Source organism: Lathyrus oleraceus, chromosome 3, assembly GCF_024323335.1.
Source record: "Lathyrus oleraceus cultivar Zhongwan6 chromosome 3, CAAS_Psat_ZW6_1.0, whole genome shotgun sequence".
In the NCBI taxonomy this organism is placed as follows: domain Eukaryota; kingdom Viridiplantae; phylum Streptophyta; class Magnoliopsida; order Fabales; family Fabaceae; genus Lathyrus; species Lathyrus oleraceus.
Window position 1 is genome coordinate 273353148 of NC_066581.1, and position 23683 is coordinate 273376830.

Genomic DNA, 23683 nt, shown 5'->3' on the forward strand with positions numbered 1-23683 from the left:
AGGGGTAGTTTTAGGACAACAAAGAGAGAAGTTGCTACATGTCATTTATTATGCTAGTCATGTGCTAAGTTCAGGAAATACTACTGAGAACAAGTTATTGGTCGTGGTTTATGCATTTGACAAGTTCAGGCAATACTTGTTAGGATCGAAGGTTGTTGTTTATACTGACCATGCTGCTTTGAAATATTTATTTCCTAAACATGATTCTAAGCTGAGGCTTCTAAGGTGGATCTTACTCCTCCAAGAATTTGATGTGGAGATTAGGGACAATATGGGATGTGAAAACACCGTTGCTGATCATTTGTCCCGAATGTCACCAATTGAAGAAACGGAAGAAAAGAGACCGATAAAAGATGAGTTTGTTGATGAACACATCCTAGCTATCATTGGTATCCCGTGGTTCGCAGACTATGCGAATTATTTGGTAGGTGGTGTAATCCCTAACGATTTTGATTCTAACAAGAAGAAAAATTTTGTTCATGATTGCAGGTTCTACTTGTGGGATGACCCATTCCTATACAAGAGAGGAGTAGATGGGCTAGTCAGAAGATGCATCCCGGAAGAGGAACAAAGGGATGTACTCAGAGCTTGTCATGACTCGGATTATGGAGGACACTTCAATGGTGACAGAACAACAACTAAAATCCTTCAGCCAGGTCTATATTGGCCCACACTATTCAAAGATTCCTAAGACATAGTCAAGGAGTGCGACAGATGTCAAAGAACGAGCAATATTTCTAAGAGAAATCAAATGCCGCAAAATGCTATACTGGAAGTCGAATTGTTTGATGTGTGGGGAATAGACTTCATGGGACCGTTTCCACCCTCATTTGGAAAGAATTACATCTTGGTAGCAGTGGACTACGTGTCAAAGTGGGTGGAAGCGGTGACATCGCCCACCAATGATTCTAAAGTGATTGTGACTTTTCTGAAGAATAATATTTTTTCGAGATTTGGAGTGCCGAGAGAACTTATCAGTGATGAAGGTACTCATTTTTTAAACAAACTGGTGTAGAATCTGCTGAAGAAATATAATGTTAAAAACAAGATCGCCACTCCGTATCACCCTCAAACGAGTGGCCAGGTTGAAGTGTCCAACAGGAAGATAAAGCAAATACTGGAAAAGATTGTGTGCGCATCTCGAAAAGACTGGGCTGTGAAGTTAGAAGATGCATTATGGGCGTACAGAACGGCATTCAAAACTCCTATAGGTATGTTTCCCTATTAGTTAGTTTACGGTAAAGCTTGTCACTTGCCACTAGAGTTGGAGCACAAAGCATTTTGGGCATCCAAATTCTTAAATTATGATCTTGCCAAAGCTGGTGAATCCCGAGTTCTTTAACTCCATGAGCTAGAAGAGTTTAGGAATCAAGCCTATGAGAATTCCCAACTCTATAAGGAGAAGAGAAAAAAAATGTCATGATCAGAAGCTGCAGAGAAAGGAGTTTGTGGAGGGGCAGTTGGTGCTCTTATTCAATTCCAGGTTAAAACTCTTTCCGAGAAAGTTGAAATCCAGGTGGTCAGGCCCGTTCTTGGTTCACAGGTTGTTTCCCCATGGAGCAATAGAACTTCAAAATCCTAGTAACGGGGATACATTTAAGGTGAACGGACAAAGATTGAAACATTACTACAAAGGGCAGGAAAGTGATTTGATTGAAAATGTTCGTCTTAGAGGATAAGAGGGACGACCGTCGAGCCATGCAATGTTAAGCGCAACGCTTTGTGGGAGGCAACCCACGCTGTTTAATTCTAACAATTTCAGTTGTTTTGGTGTGGTTCAAAATTTTTGTTTGTAGGTTCTCAAAATAAATCGCACAAGACAGAAGGAGAGGTTTGAGCCCAACCTATAGAAGACATTTTGCTAGAAGAGCAGGGAGAACAGATGAAAAAAATAATTTTTTTGGATGAAAATAGGGTCCTGACACGGCCACCCGTGTCAACTGACACGTCTCGTGTCAGCTCTATTGTACGAGGTGGATTTTTACAGCATCCTGACACGGCCGCCCGTGTCACGGGACACAGTCGCCCGTGTCACGAGACACGACCCGTGTCAGGCAGCACGGTGGGGAAATTTTGAATTTCAAAACTTGATTTTTGTGGCCCCCACTCGAATTTCTCACCGATTAAAACCCTTTTTACTCTCATTTAATCCCTTTAATCATAATTTTACCTATTCTCTCTCCCATTTTTAATAAACCTTCCTTCTTCCTCCATTCTCTTTCCATTTTTCTCCATAACCTTCTCTACCAAAGCCCACTCCTTTACCATCATACACCGTCCAAATCGCCGACTCACTTCATGAAAGTTGCTCCACTCTCCGTCCTCTACAAGTACACGGTAATATTTTCTCCTTATTCCATACTTTATTTTTGTTCATAAATTTTTGCAGGAATAAATCATGTCGCCTAAGCGAATTGCTAAAGGAAAGCAAACAGGGGTTGAGCCATCAAGGCCTTGGAAAAGGACCATTCGTCATCCAAATTCGCACGACATAATTTTCGACAGCGCGGAGTACGAAAAGTGCTACTTATCGCACATCAAGCGTAAGATAACACCAACGAGGTATTTATGCTCTGAGACTTTAGCACAATTGGGTTTGTCTTAGGAATTGGATTGGATGTTTCATGTGTCAGGCATGCCTGAATTTGTGCACTATGAGGCGTCTACATATGAGCGTATTACTTTAGAATTTTTTAGTACTATTGAGTTCAAGCTGAAGAAAGGATGGACAAGTACCATAGTGAAATATGGTGGGATGATGCATTTCAGGTTATATAATGTTGACCACGAGTTATCAGTTTAGCAGCTGGGTGAGATTCTCCGCTTACCCTTGTATGGCCCCGGAGCCATTCCGGATAGCTTTGATGCTAAAACTTTTTGGTTGGCCATCACGGAGCGAACCGATTATGTGGCAAAACAGGCTAAAGCATCTGGCATTCAGAACCCCTGTTTCAAGTATGCTCAGAAGGTACTTGCTTTCACGCTCTTTGGTAAGGGTGATAGTATAGGTGTGGCTACCCGGAGGGAGCTTTTCTTTCTGTTTTCCATGGCAAACCGAGTTGCTGTGAGCGTTGCAGCATTTACAGCGGACTACCTCGGTAGGGTGGGCAGAGCGACTCAGGGGGGAATTTTCATTGGGGGCATAATCACACAGATTGCCCACTATTTCGGTTATAACCCTGCTGCACTAAATGAGACACCAGTTTTAGGTAATTATAAGCTCGACATGAACGTGCTGGTTCAACAAGGTATGATATCCTAAATCTCTAATTATTATGCTTTGATGAGTTCTAGTCAATTTATCATGGCACTTTCTGACCCTGTAAGAATAAGCATTGCCAACACTGATAATTGGCTATATGAGAGTGTCGTCCAAGACTATATGGACGAGCACAATGGTGACCCATTTGTTGTATGTGACCAACAAGAGGAAGAGGTGCATGAGCAGGAGCAGTTTGTCCCTCTGTATGAGGACACCACGCATACAGGTGTCGGGTCGTCATATATGAGACCATATTAATGGTCGTGAGTGCAGACTGAGATCGGTGATCTCCAAGCAGAGCAAACACACCAAGGAATAGAGCAAGCTCGTCAAGGGACTGTTATGGATAAGATGTATGCGATGAAGCAACGACTAATGTTGCAATTTCCTCCACCACAATGAGGTTGTGTGAGTCCCCCCTCTATCTTGGATTAAACATTGCGGACAATGATTAGTTCAAGTGTGTGTGTGTGTGTGGGGGGGGGGGGTTATTATTTGTTCATATTATTTTCAGCATTTTATTATTTTTGTTTAAGTAATTAGTTGTGTGGTATTTTGTGTTTTACAGATAGAGGATATTCGTGTCGGATGAATGATGAGGCTTGGATTGATTGGATGAAAGACACACCTCTTTACTTGCTCTTCTAGAAACCCCCGAAAGTTGATGTTGTTGATCTGAATAATCGGATGTGATTTTCTGTCACTGGACTACACGGGAATACTATGTACCCGAAGCAAAGACAAAGCTACATCACAATGAGAGGTATCTTGGAAACCTGTATAATATACCAAACATGATGAGAATTACAAAAAGCCAAACACTTATCATCATGAGAGCTTTTCAGGTATGTCTCTGTCACTCTGAGTTTGCGTAAGTAGATATTGGAATTTCATAACACACATGTACACACTGAGGCACTTTTTTTAAACCTCGAGCCTTTCCACTCATCCCGTCATTATTACCCTTCGTTTACCCAATTCGAGCCATATCTCCTTTTGTTTGTTTTTAAGCCGTTGTAAATAACCGTAAGCCTAAACACTACCTTACCTTACTTGGATAAGTGTTGTTGACTCCGGATATGTGGAAAATCCTAAGTTGGGGTTTCTAATTTTTTAGGGACACCGGTGAGAATTAGATAAATGCAGTTGAAAAAAAATAGAAAAGTGTGAAACTTCAAAAAAAATGAAAAATTTGTGAGAAGTAAAATAAAGCACTTATATAGAAATATTGAGGTTGGCAAAAAGCGTGCTCAAAAGAGCAGATGAAAAAAGAGAGAAAAATAAGAGTCAAGGAATCCTAACAAGAACGGTGTCCAAAATAAAAACCTTTTAATTGAATGATTGAACATAATGATAAGGATAACAATACGGGCTTTGAGCCTAAACCACTAGTTTCCCCCTTTTTTTTTAGTTTTTCCCACCTTGCACCTAAGCCCCATTACAACCTAAAAAGCCATCGAATAGTGTGTGTGGTATGTTTTTGTTATGAAGATATATGTTATTCAAACCTAAGAGTTGACTTTGCTTGCTCTATTTTTTTGAGTGAAAACACTTTGACCCTGAGAGATTTGGTGAGAGTGTGAAAAGCTACAGGTAAAAAGGTGTATCAATGTGAAAGTGTAGCGGAACATCGGAAGTTGGGGAAGAGTAAAATAGTGAACGAAAAGTCTAAAGGGAGTCACGAAAGATCATAGTAGTATTGTGGAAGCGAATTTGGGGGGTGGCCGTCCTGCTGTACCAAGCATCACTTGAGGACAAGCAATGAGTTAAGTTTGGGGTTATGATCGATCTCCAATTCTACTTGTTTTTTGACACTCATTCGACATGAACTCACGAAGTCGGTAACACATTATTCTACCTGTTATGTTATTTTGTTTAGTAAATTAGATGTTTGCATTTCTATTCGGTTTTGATTATTATCTTTGGTTTGCGTCATTATACTCCATTTTATGTATCCATGTGGTAGTTTGATTAGTTTCAAGTGTAAGCAAGAATACCCAAGGACTCGCCAAGGGAATCGGACATTCCGGGCTCGTCGGAAGAAGAAATTTGATGGTGCAGTATCCCTGACACGACCACCCGTGTTGCCTAACACGACCCGTGTCAGGAGAAGGAAAGCCAGGTGCTAAAATAGGGAGCTGACACGGGTACCCGTGTCAGTAACCCTGGAAGGGGCGTGTTGGAGGTTGGGCATCAGTAAGCCAACACGGCCAGTGTTGGCTTGGACACCTCATCTTATATTTTTTCCTGTGTTTTGGCATTGCTGATTCCGGAGGGCATTATGGATATTTTCTATATCAAATATTTTATCAGTAACTATTTAGGGGACTTTTGGAGATTGAGAACGGGAAATTTTTACACGATAAAGAATTGGTACGATTGAGATCGAAACGATCAAGAGTTGCGGAGAATAGAGGTCCTTCAAGAGTGAATGAAATTAAAGATCAACGGGATTCTCTTATTCTTGTAATGTCTAAATTTTATATTGTATCTTATTTGAATAATATGAGTGGCTAAACCCCCCAATGCCATGGGTGTCCCTGAATTGATCGTGTAATGACTATGAATATGTTTGTTTGTGAATGTCATTGTGCAATGTATTTAATGCTTTCATTATCAGAAAAATAAGGATTGTTATATGGTTAACAATTTGCGGGATTGCAATTGTTAAGGTTTTTGCATAGTGAAATTGTAGTAGATATCACCTAGAGCTAAGGATACCCTATGGTTACCGATTATATCTTGTTATTTCAAAATGCTTGGTTTCATTTTAATTTCCTAAGGACTTAGATATTAGAATGAATGACCAAAGATTTCCCTCTAAGGTCTTAGGAGGAAACAATTTTAAGATCCGGTAATTACAATTTTGAATTGTTTAAGGAGATATACATTCAAGGTTATTACAGGAGATATTCATACACCGTCCTTGGCATAATATTATAAACTATGGAAAAGATTTATTCTGCTTTCATTTCTCATACAGTGACTTATTACAAACCCTCAACTATTTATTTTGTTCAATTGAATCACAATTTAAACTCATATTGATGCGCAATCCTCGAGATCGATATTTGGGAAACATCCCTATCATTACTACATTGGCAAAATAGTACACTTGCTATTTTCCCGATCATTCTTCTCTAGTAGCTAGGACTCCCAACAGGTTACCGTAAGATTTCTTGAAGGCTACCCTGTAATATTCAACCAAAAATTCCCTGAGCTTCCTCAGTTCATCAAACTTGGAGTCTCTTAACTTGTACTGATATGTGTTTCTTCTGTCTGTCTTTTCCATAACTGAGTTGACAATAGCAACTAACAACCATAGGTCCCTGAAAAATGCAAATGTGACAAGGAAAATTAACATTATGATACAATGATGGTGAAATGCCACATAATCAGAATTTTGGCATATTCTGGATAAACTGCATATTTTATTTGTTGCAAGTTCAGAGGTCTGACGTATACATAAGAAAACGGGTATGAAGGGTCTTGGTTTTCTGCAGGAAAAACCTAATATCCCTCTCACATGTACGTATTATCCTCAAAGGGTTATCCTAAAAGGTCCCTAGAGTCGATGACCCATTTTGATATACCATTGTTTTAGACGAATGACTCGTCGGACAACGATGCTCCCAAAAGGATCTACTTTAGGTGTGACGTATCGTGTCAACCATAATCACGGAATAACTCCACGGAGGTCAAACACGACTCTAGGCATGTTATTATCCTCTGTTTACACTCAATCTCGGGTATAGAGCTTCTCTCTCATGTATCGTCACCCCAACCCAACAATAGCATATACAGATATCCAGAATGCGGGAATATAACAATAATAAGATAAATGGAGAATAATATAAAGTGAGTAAGGTATAAATATAAACACCTACAACTAAAGAGGAAAAACCAAAACTAGGTTCTAATCCTGTTAGCGACTAGGAAGTACTCAAAGCAGCAAAGTCTCCCCAGCAGAGTCGCCAGCTGAAGCTAGCAGAAATATACCTGAACGTATCACATGCTCGAACATACAACAGAGTCGCCATCGAACTTTATTTATTCCCGAAGGAAAGGGAAAACATCGATAAAACCCGGGGGAAAGAGATATGTTGGGTAAGGAAGTTGATTATGCAATGGGAAGGTATCAGCACCCCTAACATCCATGGTACTCCATGGGAACCGTTTTGATTGTTCTCGCTCGAATAGGTATAATCTGAAGATTACTCGCGAAAGAATAAAGGGAAAGGAAAGATAAATAGATAAAAATGCTCGGTGAGGATTAGGACCCTCATGCCTATGTATCCTTATAGTGCAATAAGGAATTCAGAGGTGCGTAGTTCATAGAACTAATGGTGGGAGGTGGAAAGAAGTTGTGATCAAAGTATGGTATGAACCAAAGTATAATATGATTTGAACTCCAACAAGGGGTGAACCATGAACCCAAGAGTAATATTAGTATGAACCAACAAATGAGGGTCCTATGGCATGGTATCATTGTATTAGAATAACTGGGAAAAAGAAAGAAAGAGGATTGTTTGTATACAACCGCAAAGTAAGTAAGGAGATGTTTGTCTAAGCTACAAGGTCTGACAAGACAAACAAATCGGCTATTGGTTCACAAAGAGGTCTAAGATGAAGCTCAAATGTATATTGTATTTGGCTTAAATAATATGGTATATCACATGAAGTGAATGAAGGTAGAATATGAATGTATCATGGAGATGAATGGAATGAATGACCAAAGTCACAGAAGTGAAGGGTTTGGTAACAAGCCACTGAAGAGGTGTAATTTAAAACCAAAGGTTATAGTGTATTTGAATCCACTATAGAAATGAAATTTGCAACCACGGAGTAAAGGTGGCATGAATCACAAGTGAGGGGACTAAGGCATGGTATCACTATATGGTTGGGTCGAAAAAGAAGGAACTAAATGTTTGGGTACAAGCCAAACAACTCTAGGTACAAATGCGGACTTTTCATTAGGTGTCCTAAAAGGATGTGTGGAATTCCATAAAAAATTGTATTTCGGTTTTAAAGAAACAAGACATCACTAGGGTAAGTGGTTTATGATTGAAGGTAGATAATGGATCGTGAAAGATATGAATGGTGCCCTAAGCAGAAGGAATAATTAGGAATGTGCTCGCCAAGGATTTTCATCCTCGTGCCTACGTATTCTCACTATGCAATGAAAAAATCAGAGCAATCGTAGTTAGTGGAACCACGAAAATAAAGGATAGCAATCAGAGCAGTGTTTGTCTAGGTAACAGGGACTGACAAGACAAACAACTAAATGGGTATGATTGAAGTGATGCACAATGTAACTTGTACCAACAGAATGGTAGCATGGGAAATCCTTAAAGGCAAATTGGCTTTGAATCAAAGAGTAAACAGACAAACCAACAAGTGAGGGTCCCGAGGCATGGTATCACTATATCAGAATGACTAGAAACAAAGAGAATTAAATGTCTGGAAATAAGCAAAACAACTCTTGATACAAAGGTGGACATTTGTCCTAAAAGGGTGAGTATGGAACCCAAAGGGAAGTATTGATTGGCACAAGGAAAAATATATCACTTGATGGGGAATAAACAATTTGAAATTAAAGGAGAACAATATCTTAGATCCATAAAGGAATAAAATCTGAACCGAAGAGTAAAGATGGTATGTTTAAGACCCCAATTTTGACCCTAAGATCCCTCATGTTATCTCATCATTTGCATTGACTTTGGGACCACACCCTGGCATCCTCCTTATCCCCCATTCATTGGGTTTGCATTGGGAGATATCACCAAGCACATTATGATTGTATCATGCTTTATTTTCCTTTGTTTACTAACCAAAATGCCAAAAATATGTCTATGTATAGCTTTGTTTCTTTTGTAGTTAGTGTATACATCCATTTGTGCCCTATCAAGCTTACAACTAGGAATGAAATATCCACAACTTTGGTGAAGGAACCATTTTCATTTTAAGCTCATAGAAAAAGTTATTCAAGGTGGAAGAAGTGGCCATTTGACTTTATACTTAGAAAACTTTCAACTATGTTTGATTTATCCAACTTCCACCTCAAAATTCATCATAATCCAAGCTTAAAATGGAAAAGTGTTCAACACAAAAGTTGTTTCCCTTGATGTCACCTTTCTAAAAAGTCCAAGATAACTTCATTTAGACAAGAATTGAGGGACTTGCGCATGGTTCCTTTGTTGGGTTTGTTTTGGAAACTTTTGAACTCAAATTATCATTTCTTTTTGCATGCTTCTATATGACGAGTTCAGTTCCAAATGTGCATGAATTGGAAGTGGATTGCATCATTGGTTGGGCCTAATTTAATGGCCATGCACCCATGCACAACTTGCTAAATTTGGCCAAAAATTCAAAAGGTGTGGAAATCAATTCATGAGCTTATAAATAGAAGTGTATTGCTTCAGAATTAAAAACACACATTGCCCAAGCCTTGCCAAGCAATCCCATAACCCTACTTAATAGAATACCTTAAGGATTTCTTTAAAATTGAGTTTGAATTTCATCTTCTATTTTGAGATTCAAACTCCAAGGATTAATTGTCATTTTCATATCATTTGATCACTGCAAGCAAGAGGAGGAAGAACTAAGTGAATTCACATCGAGATCAAGCCAAATCATTGCTACCCGAAGGTGAATTTTCAGAAACTTCAAGCCTTCGATTCTCTCTCAATTCTCTACCATTCTCTTTGTTTATTGGTTATCTGAAGTCCTACCAATGTATGCAACAAGATTGAGTTGCTTTGAGGTCAAATTGAAGCAACTCAGATCGTGTACCTCAAAATTAAATTCCTCATATCTCTCAATATATTTGGAATTGGACAAAATTAAGGCCAAATTCGTGATCCTGAGATTTTTCTTTTTAAAATAGTGTCCTTATTTTTCATTTTTTGATTGGTTGAGGGTGGACCAGTCCGGTGAGGTCCACCGGAGAAGATGAGCGGAGCTAGGGCTCCGGTGGTTATATGGTTAGCAGGCTCCGTCCCCTACTCATCCGATAAAATTGTGCCATACAAATATAATGCCACCATGATAGAGAAGGGTCAAGAGGTTCCTTTCCCGGTTGTAGATTCAATGGTGAATATTGTGGATATAGCAAAGGTGACCCGTATTGGTCGTGTGTTAAGTCTAGTGTTTCCGAAAGTTATGGAAGACGTGTCAGTGGGAAAGAAGGAAGAGATTCTTACAGTTGGTCCAGTTAGTACTCCAATGTGTCAGTCTGGTGAATCCAGCAAATTGAAGACAAACGATGATGATGAGGTGTTACGCCTAATCAAAATAAGTGAATTTAACATTATGGAGTAACTGCTACAGACGCCGTCAAATTTTTTTGTGTTGTCATTGCTAATGAATTCTGATGCACACATAGAAGCATTGCAGAAAGTGTTGGAACAAGCTTATGTAGAACACGATGTTACTGTGGATCAGTTTGACCATATTGTTGCCAACATCACTTCTTGTAACAACTTGGGCTTTTGTGATGAAGAACTTCTTGAGGAAGGCGGGAATCACACTTTGGAGCTCCATATTTCAATGAATTGTAAGGAGGACGCTTTGTCCAATGTTTGGATTGACACAAGTTCATCGTTGAATATGTTTCCAAAATCAACTCTATCAAGATTCTCCTATCAGGGCATCCTGATGAGGTACAATGACGTGGTTGTTAAGGCGTTTGACGGTTCTCGTAAAACTTTCATTGGATAAGTGGACCTTCCAATTAAGATAGGTCTGAGTGATTTCCAAATTACTTTTCACGCACAAAAGATAAGAAGTTTTCAAATCAAAACTAATAAAATGCCAGAGATTTCAGGTAAGGGGGTTGGTTACATAGAGGGAAGGTGTTGGCACCCAAAGTGTCCTAGGTACTCCTAGGGAGCCTTTTCTTGTGTGCATATGTGTTTTTGTACAAATGACGTTTCAATAAATAGAATGGGGGGGATGAGAAAAGAATTCATTAATTATATTTTTGTGTTTGACAAGACCTTCGGACTTGTGCCTACGTACCAACATAAAAATGAGGGATCAAAACCTCGTAGTTTGTGGTATCAATTTTAAAATGAGTACATTGCTTTTAACAAAAATTTAAGTTTTTTACAAAGGCACAAGGGCCTAAAAATGGTTTGAATGAGTGTTAGTGATTTTTGGTTTTTGAAATTTTAAGTCAAGTATAGTTAAGTTTATTTACAAGTTTGTTTAAGAAAAAGTTTGAAAATGCAATGGCCAAGGGGCCAAGGTTTCTAATTTGCAATACGGTCAAAGTTTCTAATTTGCAATACGGTCAAAGTTTCTAATTTTCAATACGGTCAAATTTTAGAAAATAGACACAAGCAAAGAAGATTTTAAAAGGGGGAGAAATTTTGAAATTAAAGAAATGGGGAGGAGATGAAGAGACTAATCCTAAGCACAAAATTAAAAGTTGAGAGTTGAAAAGATCTGACTAATGGGTTGCGATCCAATAGACAAGAATGCCATATAGAAACCCAAATTTCCCTTGGACTTTAGAATCAAGCAAGAATTAATACACAAATAGCAAGTTGAAGAGCAAGACATCAAATAAAGATAGCCACATCCAAGCTTAGCAACTTATGATCTTCTTCAAAATTTGCCCATGTATCAGCTGACTTCAAAGATGGCATAAGTCACGGGTTCAAAATAACAGCTCCACAATGATCATGTTGCAGATGAACTCAAATGAATCTTCAACATTGTATCAGATGAATGTTCACTTCACAAGCACATGGTTTCATGAAAGTTGGCATTGGCCAAGTCCTTTGCATAGGGAGTGTTACCTAAATTCTAAGTCCAATAGTCTCAGATCAAACCAACAGTCCACACAAAATATTTTTTTGGGTTTTTGTTCTTATTATGTACATTAAGGTCAAAATACCACACAAGCAAACAAGTATATACAAACACAATATATCACAAAATATGGTCCAAATGGACAAAGTGAAAATGATTAAAATAAACAACTTGAGTGGTATGAATAATGGCAAATGAATAAAGCTCAAAAATTAAAGTACATTAATGGTAAATGACTTGAAATTAAATGTTAGTAGTTAATTGATTAGATGTTAGTATTGCTCTTGCTTTGTTTTTGTTTAAGTCATTCTTTGGAGAACACTCAACCCACTTATCACAAGCATAGATCCTTGAACCAAGACATCTTCCAAAGGAAGGAAAAAAGGCCAAGTTTCCACACAATACCATGAAAGAGGGGAGACTTGAAATCTCACTAACTAGAATGATATGCCTTTTTGTGTCAAAATTTAGCGCTATGTTAAGCAATCGTAATTGGACTTATGTAGAAGTCACAACTATTTGAGATCTGGCAATAGAATTTTGGTGTTAATGCATGTTAGAGACGTAGTATAATGGAATATGCTCATGAAACATACCACACACAAAAAGAATATGCAAAGTGAGGGGGGGGGCTAATCTCATCCATACTTATATTGATTTTGCAATCAACTAGCCTTAGGATATAGAGATATCATAGGTCCATGACATGAATGCATAAAGAAGGAGAGTGAGATGAAGAGGGGGGGGGGGATGGATTCAACACAAATTGGTCAAAGGAGGACTTTTACCAAATTAAGATCATTCATTCATTTTGGGAGATGGAATGTACATTCCATCAATCCCCTAAATCCAATGATCTTAACTTAGCAAAGTCAAATCAACCTTGACCAAGGCCCAACAACACAAGTCAAACTCACAAAGTCAATTAAAATGGCTCTACACAATTTATTTGAAATTTAATCAATTAAAAATAATAAAAATATGCATTAAATTAAATTATGGTTGATCAAATTCCTAAAACCTCATCAAAACACCAAAGAAATAACCATGAGATTTATCATAGGTCAAACAAGGTCAAAGGACCTTGGAGAAAAAATTTCATAATTTTTGGAAACTTAAAAGTATATTTAAACAATTAAAAATATTCACAAAATCAATTAAATCATGAAAAATATTAATAATGATCCAAAAAATAATTTTAATTTAGAAAATGAAAGAGGATTTATTTAAAAAAAATTGTTGAAACTCTCATATTTTTTGGATCAATATTAAATTTAATATGAATTAATGAAAATAAGACAAATAAAATGAAAATCAATTAATCTGAAAAAATGTGGACCACTGGTCATCCCTCATTAATTGAGGTGGCAGATCAAGTGGTCTAAAACGTGCGTTCCACCAAACACACGAGTCAGTGCATTACACCAATGGTATTCAAAAGCAACGCTCAAGATTAAAACAAATTGAACTGATCATGTGGCTCTGGACCACTCCACCTCATTGCCGGAGCAAAGTGCCGATCGTCTTCTCAGGCGACCTTGGCCGGACTGGTTCACTCATCACCATCACAAAAACGAAAAAGAATGACATGATCTTAAAGAAAAAATGGCACCGACCACGAATCTAACCTCAATTCATCCTAACTCCAAGTATATTGAGAGATACATGGAGTTGAAATTTGAGGTACATGAATTGAGTTGCTTCGATTTGGCCTCAAAGCAACTCAATCTTCTTGCCTACATTGGTAGAACTTCGGACAACCAATGATCCAATAGAATTGATGAGAATTGAGAGAGAATTGAAGAGAAGAAAAAAACTGGAAAATACCTTCAATGTTGTGCAGAACTTGATCTCTCTTGCTTCAATTCGTGTTTGATCTTGCTTAGGAAGCTTGCAGAAGTTGCTTAGGATTGGTACAAAGCTTTGGACCCTAGAGTTTTTGAATCTCCAAACAGTGAGATTCAAACTCAATTTACAAATGAAAATTCTCAGGTTTTCCTTTCAAATGTGAGGGTTTCAAGTGTGGGAGGCAAAGTTGGTACGCAAAGGTCCTCAAATCTGATGCAAGGGCCTCTTATTTATAGCTCAAGCAAGTGTTATTTGCACCTTTCAAAATGTTTCCAAATTTGGCAATTGCATGATGCATGCTTGAATGGGCGTGTACAGGCCCATGAAGCTACTCAATTTAGTCCACAATTACATGAAATTGAGTCTGAATGTGAATTGGAGTGCAAGGCAAAAGTGTGTAGCTGTTTGAAGATTGATCCTTGCCAAATGATGCAGCCATGTTCAGACCATGCGCAGACCCCTCAAACCTTGTCCAAAATGAAAGAATTTGGACTCTTTGGAAAGGTTAGATCAAGGGGAACAACTCTTATGTTGAACACTTTTACATTTGAAGCTTGATATTGATGAATTTTGAGGTGGAAGTTTGGAAATTTCAACATGTCAAAAAAAAATCTAAGTGTCAAGCCATATGTTCAATTATTCCAGCTTGGCTAACTTTTCATGTGAGCTTTAAATGAGAAAAATGTCTTCAACAAAGTTGTATCTATTTTGAAAAGCTTGAAAATGGTCATAAATTTGTCCTCATTTGGATTTGGGATGAATGAGTTATGCATTTTTGAAGTTGAGGAAAATCACTTGTTCAATGGTATTGGTCCAAAATGACCTATAATGTATCCTCATATAACATGCTCATAAAAGTTGAATTAGCTCTTACTCCAAACATAAAAGTTGAACTAAACACCTTGAATTTGATTGTGAAACTTATAGATCTTTCATATCATAAAAATTGAGCAAGTTATGGCTTTGGGAAGTTGGCCTTCAAATTAGGGTTTAGACAAAATGACCTATAATCTTTCAACATAAAAAATGACTTTCCAAACAAAACTAGCTCTAGACCTTAACATGAAAGTTGTTTGGAATGTAATTTAGAGTAACGTTTCTCTTGGAATCATTTTCATTTGATAAAAATTGTAGGAGATATGGTCTAGGGTCCCCAGTTTTGATTAGATGAATTCCTCTGGTCAACCACCTTGCTAACTTGCAATTATCTTGAATTTTTTTGGACTCATGGGAGCTCATATATTCATAAGATGATGAAATTTGAAGTGTACCTTGAAATATTTGATCGATTGGTGAAGAAGCTTGGTGAAGAAATTACATAAGATACCTAGATGAACTAGGATTTCCAAGGCAAACCAATTCCAAACTCTTGAAGAATTTTTGATCAAAATAACATGTAGAGATCATTGGGACTTATATATGATGCCTAGAGACATTGTGGATCATTCCTTGGTTGAGCTCTTAGCAATGAGGGTCTTAAACCCTAGATGTTAATTTGATAGATCAAAGGTGATCATGTGCCCTACCTACAAAAGAGTTAGACAAATGCAAAGACATATTTTGGTATTTTGGTTAGTAAAATGATAAAATACAAAGTATGATACAATCACATGGTGCTTGGTGATCTCTCCCAATACAAATCCAATGAATGAAGGGTAAGGAGGATGCAAAGGTATGATCCCAATTCCAATGCATATCATGAGATAGCATGAGGGATCTTAGGGTCGAAATTGGGGTCTTACATCAGGCATTTTCTTATTATCATCAATAAAAGACAATTTTATTCATCCACATCTATGATGTTTTATTTTTACTTTTCGCTTTTCTGAAAATGGTAATCACAAAAAACATATTTAAATAATAATCTTTCCATCTGCATAATATTTGTTCGTACTCCACTTCTCTAAAATCAAAATATCAAATTATTATGCAGGTTGGTTCCCAAACCCATTGAATGTAATGATCTTAATCCCTCTCCAAACTTTGATTTCCCTGTGTTTGAAGTTAAGGAAGAGAATGATGATGAAGAAGTATTTGATGAGTTATCATGTTTGCTTGAGCACGAGGAAAAAGCCATTCATCTGTTTGAGAGCATATTGAATTAGTCAACTTGGGTTCCGATGATGATGTAAAGGAAGTCAAGATCAGGTCTTAACTGTGTCCAAAAGCTAAGAAGGGGTTGATTGATCTTCTTCGAGAGTATTCTGATGTATTCACTTAGTTCTATCAAGATATGTCTGGTTTAGATTATGAGATTGTGGAGCATAGATTGCCTTTGAAGCCAGAATGCCCGCCAGTCAAGCGAAAGTTAAGAAGAACTCATCCTGATATGGCAGTAAAGATCAAAGAGGAAGTGCAAAAATAGATTTGTATTGGTTTTCTTGTTACCTCCGAGCATCTGCAATGGGTGGCCAATATTGTGCCTGTTCCTAAGAAATATGGAAAAGTTCATATGTGCCTGTTCCTAAGAAATATGGAAAAGTTCATTTGCCTCTGCCACACATTGATATGTGTGTTGTTTATGGACGGATTTTTCGGTTATAATCAGATCAAAATGACACCTGAAGATATGGAGAAGACCACATTCATTACACCTTGGGGAACATTCTGTTATCGAGTGATGCCCTTCAGTTTAAAGAATGCTTATGAAACATATCAGAGAGCTATGACCACTCGTTTTCATGATATGATGCATAAAGAGATTGAAGTCTATATTGATGATATGATTGTTAAATCAAGTAGTGAAAAAGAGCATGTTGAACATTTGGTGAAGTTATTCCAATGTTTGAGGAAATATAAACTCCGCCTGAATCCTAATAAGTGTACTTTTGGTGTTCGTTTTGGTAAGTTGTTGAGCTTTATTATCAGCAAGAAAATGTATTGAGGTTGATCTTACCAAGGTCAAAGCAATACAAGAGATGCATGCGCCCAAAACTGAGAAGCAAGTCAGAGGTTTTCTCGGTCGCTTGAACTATATCTCAAGATTTATATCACATATGAATGCCACATTTGCGCCTATCTTCAAGCTTCTTCAAAAAGATCAGTCTTGCGATTGGACCGAAGATTGCCAGAAATCTTTTGACATTATCAAAGAGTATCTGCTTGAGCCTCTGATTCTATCTCCGCCTGTTGAAGGAAGACCTTTGATCATGTATTTGACTGTGCTTGAAGAGAGTATGTGTTGTGTTCTTGGTCAGCAAGATGAATTTAGGAAGAAATAATATGCAATTTACTACCTCAGTAAGAAGTTCACCGACTATGAGACTCGGTATTTTATACTTGAGAAGACATGATGCGCATTGGCTTAGGCTGCTAAGCGTCTGCACCAGTATATATTGAATCATACTACTTGGCTGATATCCAAAATGGATCCAATCAAGTACATTTTTGAGAAACCTGCTTTAACTGGTAGAATTGCCCGTTGGCAAATGTTATTATATGAGTATGATATTGAATATCGGTCTCAGAAAGCTATTAAAGGTAGTGTCTTGGCAGACCATTTGGCTCACCAACCCATTAAAGATTATTAGTCAGTGTAGTATGATTTTCCTGACGAAGAGATTTTGTACTTGAAGATGAAAGAATGTGATGAACCATTGGTTGAAGAAGGGTCAGAGCCTGGTTTCCAATGGGGCGTGGTATTTGATGGAGTTGTTAATTCATATGGTAATGGCATTGGGGCAGTGATTATTACTCCTCAAGGCACTCATTTTCCATTTACAGCTAGCTTGACCTTTAAATGTACTAACAATATGACGGAATATGAAGCTTGCATTATGGGGCCATAAGAGGCCATTAATCTCATAATAAAATATATTGATGTCTACAGAGATTCAGCTTTGGTGGTGAATCGGATCAAAGTTGAACGGGAGACGAATCAACCCGGTTTGATACCATATAGAGATTATGCAAGGAGGATATCAACTTTCTTTACAAATGTTGAGTTACATCATATCCCTCGAGACGAAAACCGGATGGAAGATGCTCTTGCAACGTTGGCTTCCATGATTGTGGTGAAGTTTTGGGACGAAGTTCCCAATTTGACCGTGATGCGTCTTGATAGGCCAGCTCATGTATTTTCTATTGAAGAAGTTAAAGATGAAAAACCTTGATATTGTGATATCAAATGTTTCCTCCAAAGTCAGATTTACCCGTCTGGGGCATCTTTGAAAGATAAGAAGACTTTGAGAAGATTAGCTGACAACTTCTACCTGAATGGTGATGTACTTTATAAGAGAAATTTCGATATGGTTTTTCTCATATGCGTGGATAGACACGAAGCTGACATGTTGATGAATGAAGTCCATGAAGGTTCCTTTGGTACTCATTCCAATGGATATGGAATGGCAAAGAAAATGTTGAAAGCATGTTACTATTGGCAGACAATTGAATTTGATTGTTGCAATTTTATGAAGAAATGCCATAAATGTCAAATTTATGCAGATAAGATTCATGTTACTCCGACACTGTTGAATGTCATTTCCTCCCCATGGCCCTTCTCCATGTGGGGAATTGACATGATTGGCATGATTGAGCCCAAAGCTTCAAACGAACATCATTTTATTCTGGTGGTAATTGATTACTTCACAAAGTGGGTTGAAGCGGCATCGTATGCAAATGTGACAAAGCAAGTTATTATAAGGTTTATCAAGAATCAGATTATATGTCATTATGGTGTGCCAAGTAAGATCATTACTGATAATGGATCTAACTTGAATAATAACATGGTGGAAGCTCTTTACAAAGACTTCAAGATTGCACATCATAACTCTTTTCCCTACTGACCCAAGATGAATGGGGCTGTTGAAGTTGCGAATAAGAACATTAAGAAAATTATCCAAAAGATGGTTGTGACATACAAAGATTGACATGAGATGCTCCCATTTTCTTTGCATGGGTACCGTACATTCATCCGCACTTCAAAAGGGGCAACCTCTTTCTCTCTTGTTTATGGCATGGAAGTTATGCTCCTTGTAGAGGTTGAGATATTGTCATTGCGTGTATTGATGGAAGCCAAGTTGACTACAACTGAATGGTGTCAGACCAGATATGACCAGCTGAATTTGATTGAAGAGAAGAGGTTGTCTGTCATGTGTCATGGTCAGTTATATCAGCAAAGAATGAAGAAAGCATTTGATAAGAAGGTCAAGCCTTGTGTGTCCAGAGAAGGTGACCTTGTGCTCAAGAAGATTCTATCTCTCAAACCTGATGCTAAGGGCAAATGGACTCATAATTATGAAGGCTCATATGTTGTTAAGAGAGCCTTTTTAGGAGGTGCATTGATTCTTACAATTATGGATGGTGAGGAGTTCACTTGTCTTGTGAATGCCGATGTAGTTAAGAAATACTTAGCCTAAAAAGAAAAGAACAACTCACTAAGTTGAAAACCCGAAAGGACGACTTAGGAAAAAATGAGTGTCTCGGTGGATTGAAAACTCGAAAGGGTGATCCAGGAAAATGTTAGATACATAAAACAGAAAATAAATCCCGGTAGATTGAGTACCCCACATTGGGGCAATCTAGGCAAATATAAGGGATTATGGCAAGTAACTGCATTCAGCTGGTCTTGACCTATTGAAGCAGTTTTGAGTAGTCATTTGGTTCTGATTCATCATTCTCAACCGAAGACAAGCACGGTGGATTTTAAAGTTGGTAGGAAGAGTAGTGATCATTGTATTCAATGTAGAACTTTTCCATGTAAATTACCATTTTCAAATTTTGTAAAGATCCACGGAGTCCCGCCATTTGCGGGCTACCATTCCATTAAATAAAGTTGAGCTTTTATCCAATTATTTCTATTCTTATTTGCTTCTGTTTTTAAAATTTAATTTTTATGATGATAATTTTGAAATAAATAAATCAATGAATAATCATTTTTCTTAAAATAACGAAACATTTACTTTAAGAATAATCAATTTCAAAAAGGAACATCAATAGCAATATCAAGGACGATAAGTCTTGATGTGTGAGACATTGTTGGTCTTCCCTGAGCAGTTGGTTTGGTGACTTTGTCCTCCCCAATAGTCTATCATTCATCCTCATTAGGGTTAATAAGTTTCTCCTAGAGCAATCTATCATCCCCAATTGAGCTGATGATTGGTCCCATTTGCAATTCATCTTTCCCTAACTGAGGCATTCATGTGTTTTAGCATTACCCAGCTTATGACTTGATGAATGAACCCTGGATATCTTGGAACCTTTATTTGGTCTCCAAATTCCCAACATATTTATTGGTGTGTTGCTTAGCTGCGACAGTTTTCCCCCTGCATGAGTTGGTAGGACCGGTTATCTTTACCTTGGAATTGGTTTATTTCGCAATCTCCAGGAAGAATCCGATGATTATTGTAGGATTTCGTGGTCTTTGATTTGTTCCGGCAGGTCACGGCATCCCCAGTAGTTTGCCTGTTTCCTCACTCAGAGTTTTACCTCTTGAATCCCCGATAGAGTTTCGTCTTCTGACGAAAGTTCCCTCATTCCCGACAGTGCTTGGTTCTGAGCAGTATTGGTAATGTCCCCTGCAAGATTGTCTCCCATTTATGGTGTTGACTTGAGATTCCCCGCAGCTTTGACTTATCAGGATCCTAAGTAGATATGTGGCATGTTTGGTGGGACGCATGTTCTCCATGTCCTTCCCTATCCAGAGTTGAATTTATTCCGAGCTAGATGATTTATTTTCATCCATAGCAGATTCTCTAGTGGTTGTTTCCATCTTGTTGAGATTAACTGAGTGTTTAGTAGTGATGATTCAAATCTTCATTATTTGTATCCTTTATGCTGGTTTGTCAGCATAATCATAATCATATACATGCATATTCATGCATAAACATAACATCAGATATTTCATTGTGCATTTTATCGCATTGATTTTTCTTCTGATCCCCTGCTTTGGTGATATTGTTTCCCATGCAGATTTGGTGTGTCTGTCCTCCTTCAATTATAGAGTGTCATCCCCTTAAGCAGAAAGACTTTATCCTTTCTCAGTCCCCACTTAGTTATTTCCTCGTGGATGATTATTATTTTATTTTCCTCCCTAGTTTATCATATGGATATAACCACTCCTCTTGAGTTATATCCTCATTCGTTGAGTCTTAGTTTGACCATTTATTTCTAGTTCTTACCTAGATAGATCTTTTGGTCCCCGAGAGTCTATTACCCAGTAATTGATAATATTCTTCTTGAGGTTGAGTACTTTACCTTTACCTAGTAACCGGTAAAAGGTAATTTTCTTTGTTTTCCCCAGCAGATTCATTTTCACGTTTCCCCCGCAAGTCTATCCTTGATATGTTCATCTTAACCAGTGACGGATATTCTTCCTCTTTGGTTTTCTACACAGTAAAAATGTTTTCGTAATCCCTATTTCCCCCATAGAGTATATCCTTTATATGTTCACTCGAACCAGTGATGGATTTTTTCTTCCTTTTGGTATTTTACCCAGTGATCGGTAGTTATAATTCCTATTTTGCGCTCTTCTACCCAGTAACTGGTAGATATAAGTCCTATTTTCCCCTCTAAGTATATCCTTGATATGTTCACTTTAACTAGTGATGGATACTCTCTCTTTGGTATTCTACCCAGTAACCAGTAGTTATAATTCCTATTTTTCCCCAATAGTCTATCCTTTTGATATGTTTACCCAAACTGATGACGAATATTCTTCCTTTTTCCCCAGGTGGTCTATCCTTGATATGTTCATCTTAACCGATGACGGATATTCTTCCTTTGAGTTTATCCTTAATATGTTCACTTTAATCAGTGACGAATACTCTCTCTTTGGTCTTCTGCCCAGTAGCAGGTACTTGTAAATCCTATTTGGTTTCTTTCCCCGATAGGTCATTCTTATCCAGTAGTCGGTAACGAATACGTCTTTTTTTCATTAGTGAGTCATCCTTGATATGTTTACCCTAACCGGTAACGGATGTTCCCCTGCCGAAGTCTATTATCTTCTTAACCAGTAACCGGTAATAGATAACATATCTCCTTTTACTCCTGTGTTGAAGTTTTTCTTCCCCGGTTGAGTTTGGTTTCATATTTCTTCATGAATTTGAATCCCTTTTTGCGTGATTATTTCATCTTTGTTCTGATTAACGCATTTACCCTTCAGGTGTTTCTTGCTATGTTGGTGTTATCCCAATATATGCAGTTCCCCTTTTCCCCGACCGAGTCTTTCCATTGATTTATTTTCGTGGAAAAATCCCCTCGTGTCTCCCAGCAATTTTTAAAAGTCGTAGCCTAGCCTACGCATAACTTTTATTACCCAGAGTCTCTATTTCCCTGGTGAGTTTTCCTTATGGAATGCACTATGCTCTTGTGGACTTTCAGTCTCTCTGGATTTTTTTCCTTTGTGGCAATATATTCCCCCCAAATATTATTTTAACATTCATATCATATGCATTATGAGGTCTCTTAGGGACCAAAATTTGTCTCTTGATATTGTTATTTAAGTCCATTCTACTAAGTTGATACGAAGATTTTAACTTTCACATCCTCAGCTAGAATGTCCTTAAATATGGGCAGCTGTAAGACCCTAATTTTGACCCTAAGTTCCCTCATGTTATCTCATCATTTGCATTGACTTTACGATCACACATTGGCATCCTCCTTACCCTTCATTCATTGGGTTTGAATTGGGAGAGATCACCAAGCACATTTTGATTGTATCATGCTTTATTTTCCTTTGTTTACTAACAAAAATGCCAAAAATATGTCTATGTATAGCTTTATTTATTTTGTAGGTAGTGTATACATCCATTTGTGCCCTATCAAGCTCACAACTAGGGTTTGAGACTCTCAATGCAAATAGATCAAACCAATAATGTTCCATATTGGTTCTAAGCATCATATATGGATCCCCGTGATCTTAATTTTCCAATTTGATCAAGAATTCATCAAGATTTTGAAGCTTGTTTGCCTTGGAAGCCCTAATTCATCTGGGTATCTTGTGTGACTTCCTCAGCAAGTTTCTTCAATAATTGGTCAAAAATATCAAGGGATGCTCTATTATACATAATCTAAAGCATATATCATCCTCTATGAGATCCAAAGATCAATAGAACTTCAAGTTTACAAGTTGGTTCAAAGAAGTTGACCAGAGAAAGTCAACTGGCCAAAGCTGGGGTTCCCTAGACCCTATCTCCTACAATTTTTGTCATATGAAAATGATTCGAATAAAAAGTTACTCTTTGTGACACTCCAAACAACTTTCATGTTGACATCAAGAGCTAATTTTGCTTGGAAAGTAATGTTTTATGGTGAAAGATTATAGGTCATTTTGTATGTGCCCTAGTTAAGAGGTCAACTTCCAAGATGTCTTATCTAACTTTTATTCTTTGAGAAAGTTGTTTCCAAGATGTCTTATCCAACTTCCAAGACATCAAGAGCTAATTTTTCTTGGAAAGTCATGTTTTTCTTGGAAAGTTATGTTTTCCATGATCAATTTCAAGATGTCTTATCCAACTTTTATTCTTTGAGAAATGTCAAATTCAACTTGCAAAGACATGTGCCAAGAGGAAATATTATAGGTCATTTTGGGCCATCATCATTGAACAAGCAATTTTCCTCAACTTCTAAAATCCATATCTCCCTCATGAAAAATCCAAATGGTGTCAAATATTTAACCAAATTTGAGAGGAATGAAAGATCTACAACTTTGATGAAGGAACCATTTTCATTTGAAGCTCATAGCAAAAGTTATTCAAGGTGGAAGAAGTGGTCATTTGACTTTGTACTTAGAAAACTTTCAACTATGTTTGATTTCTC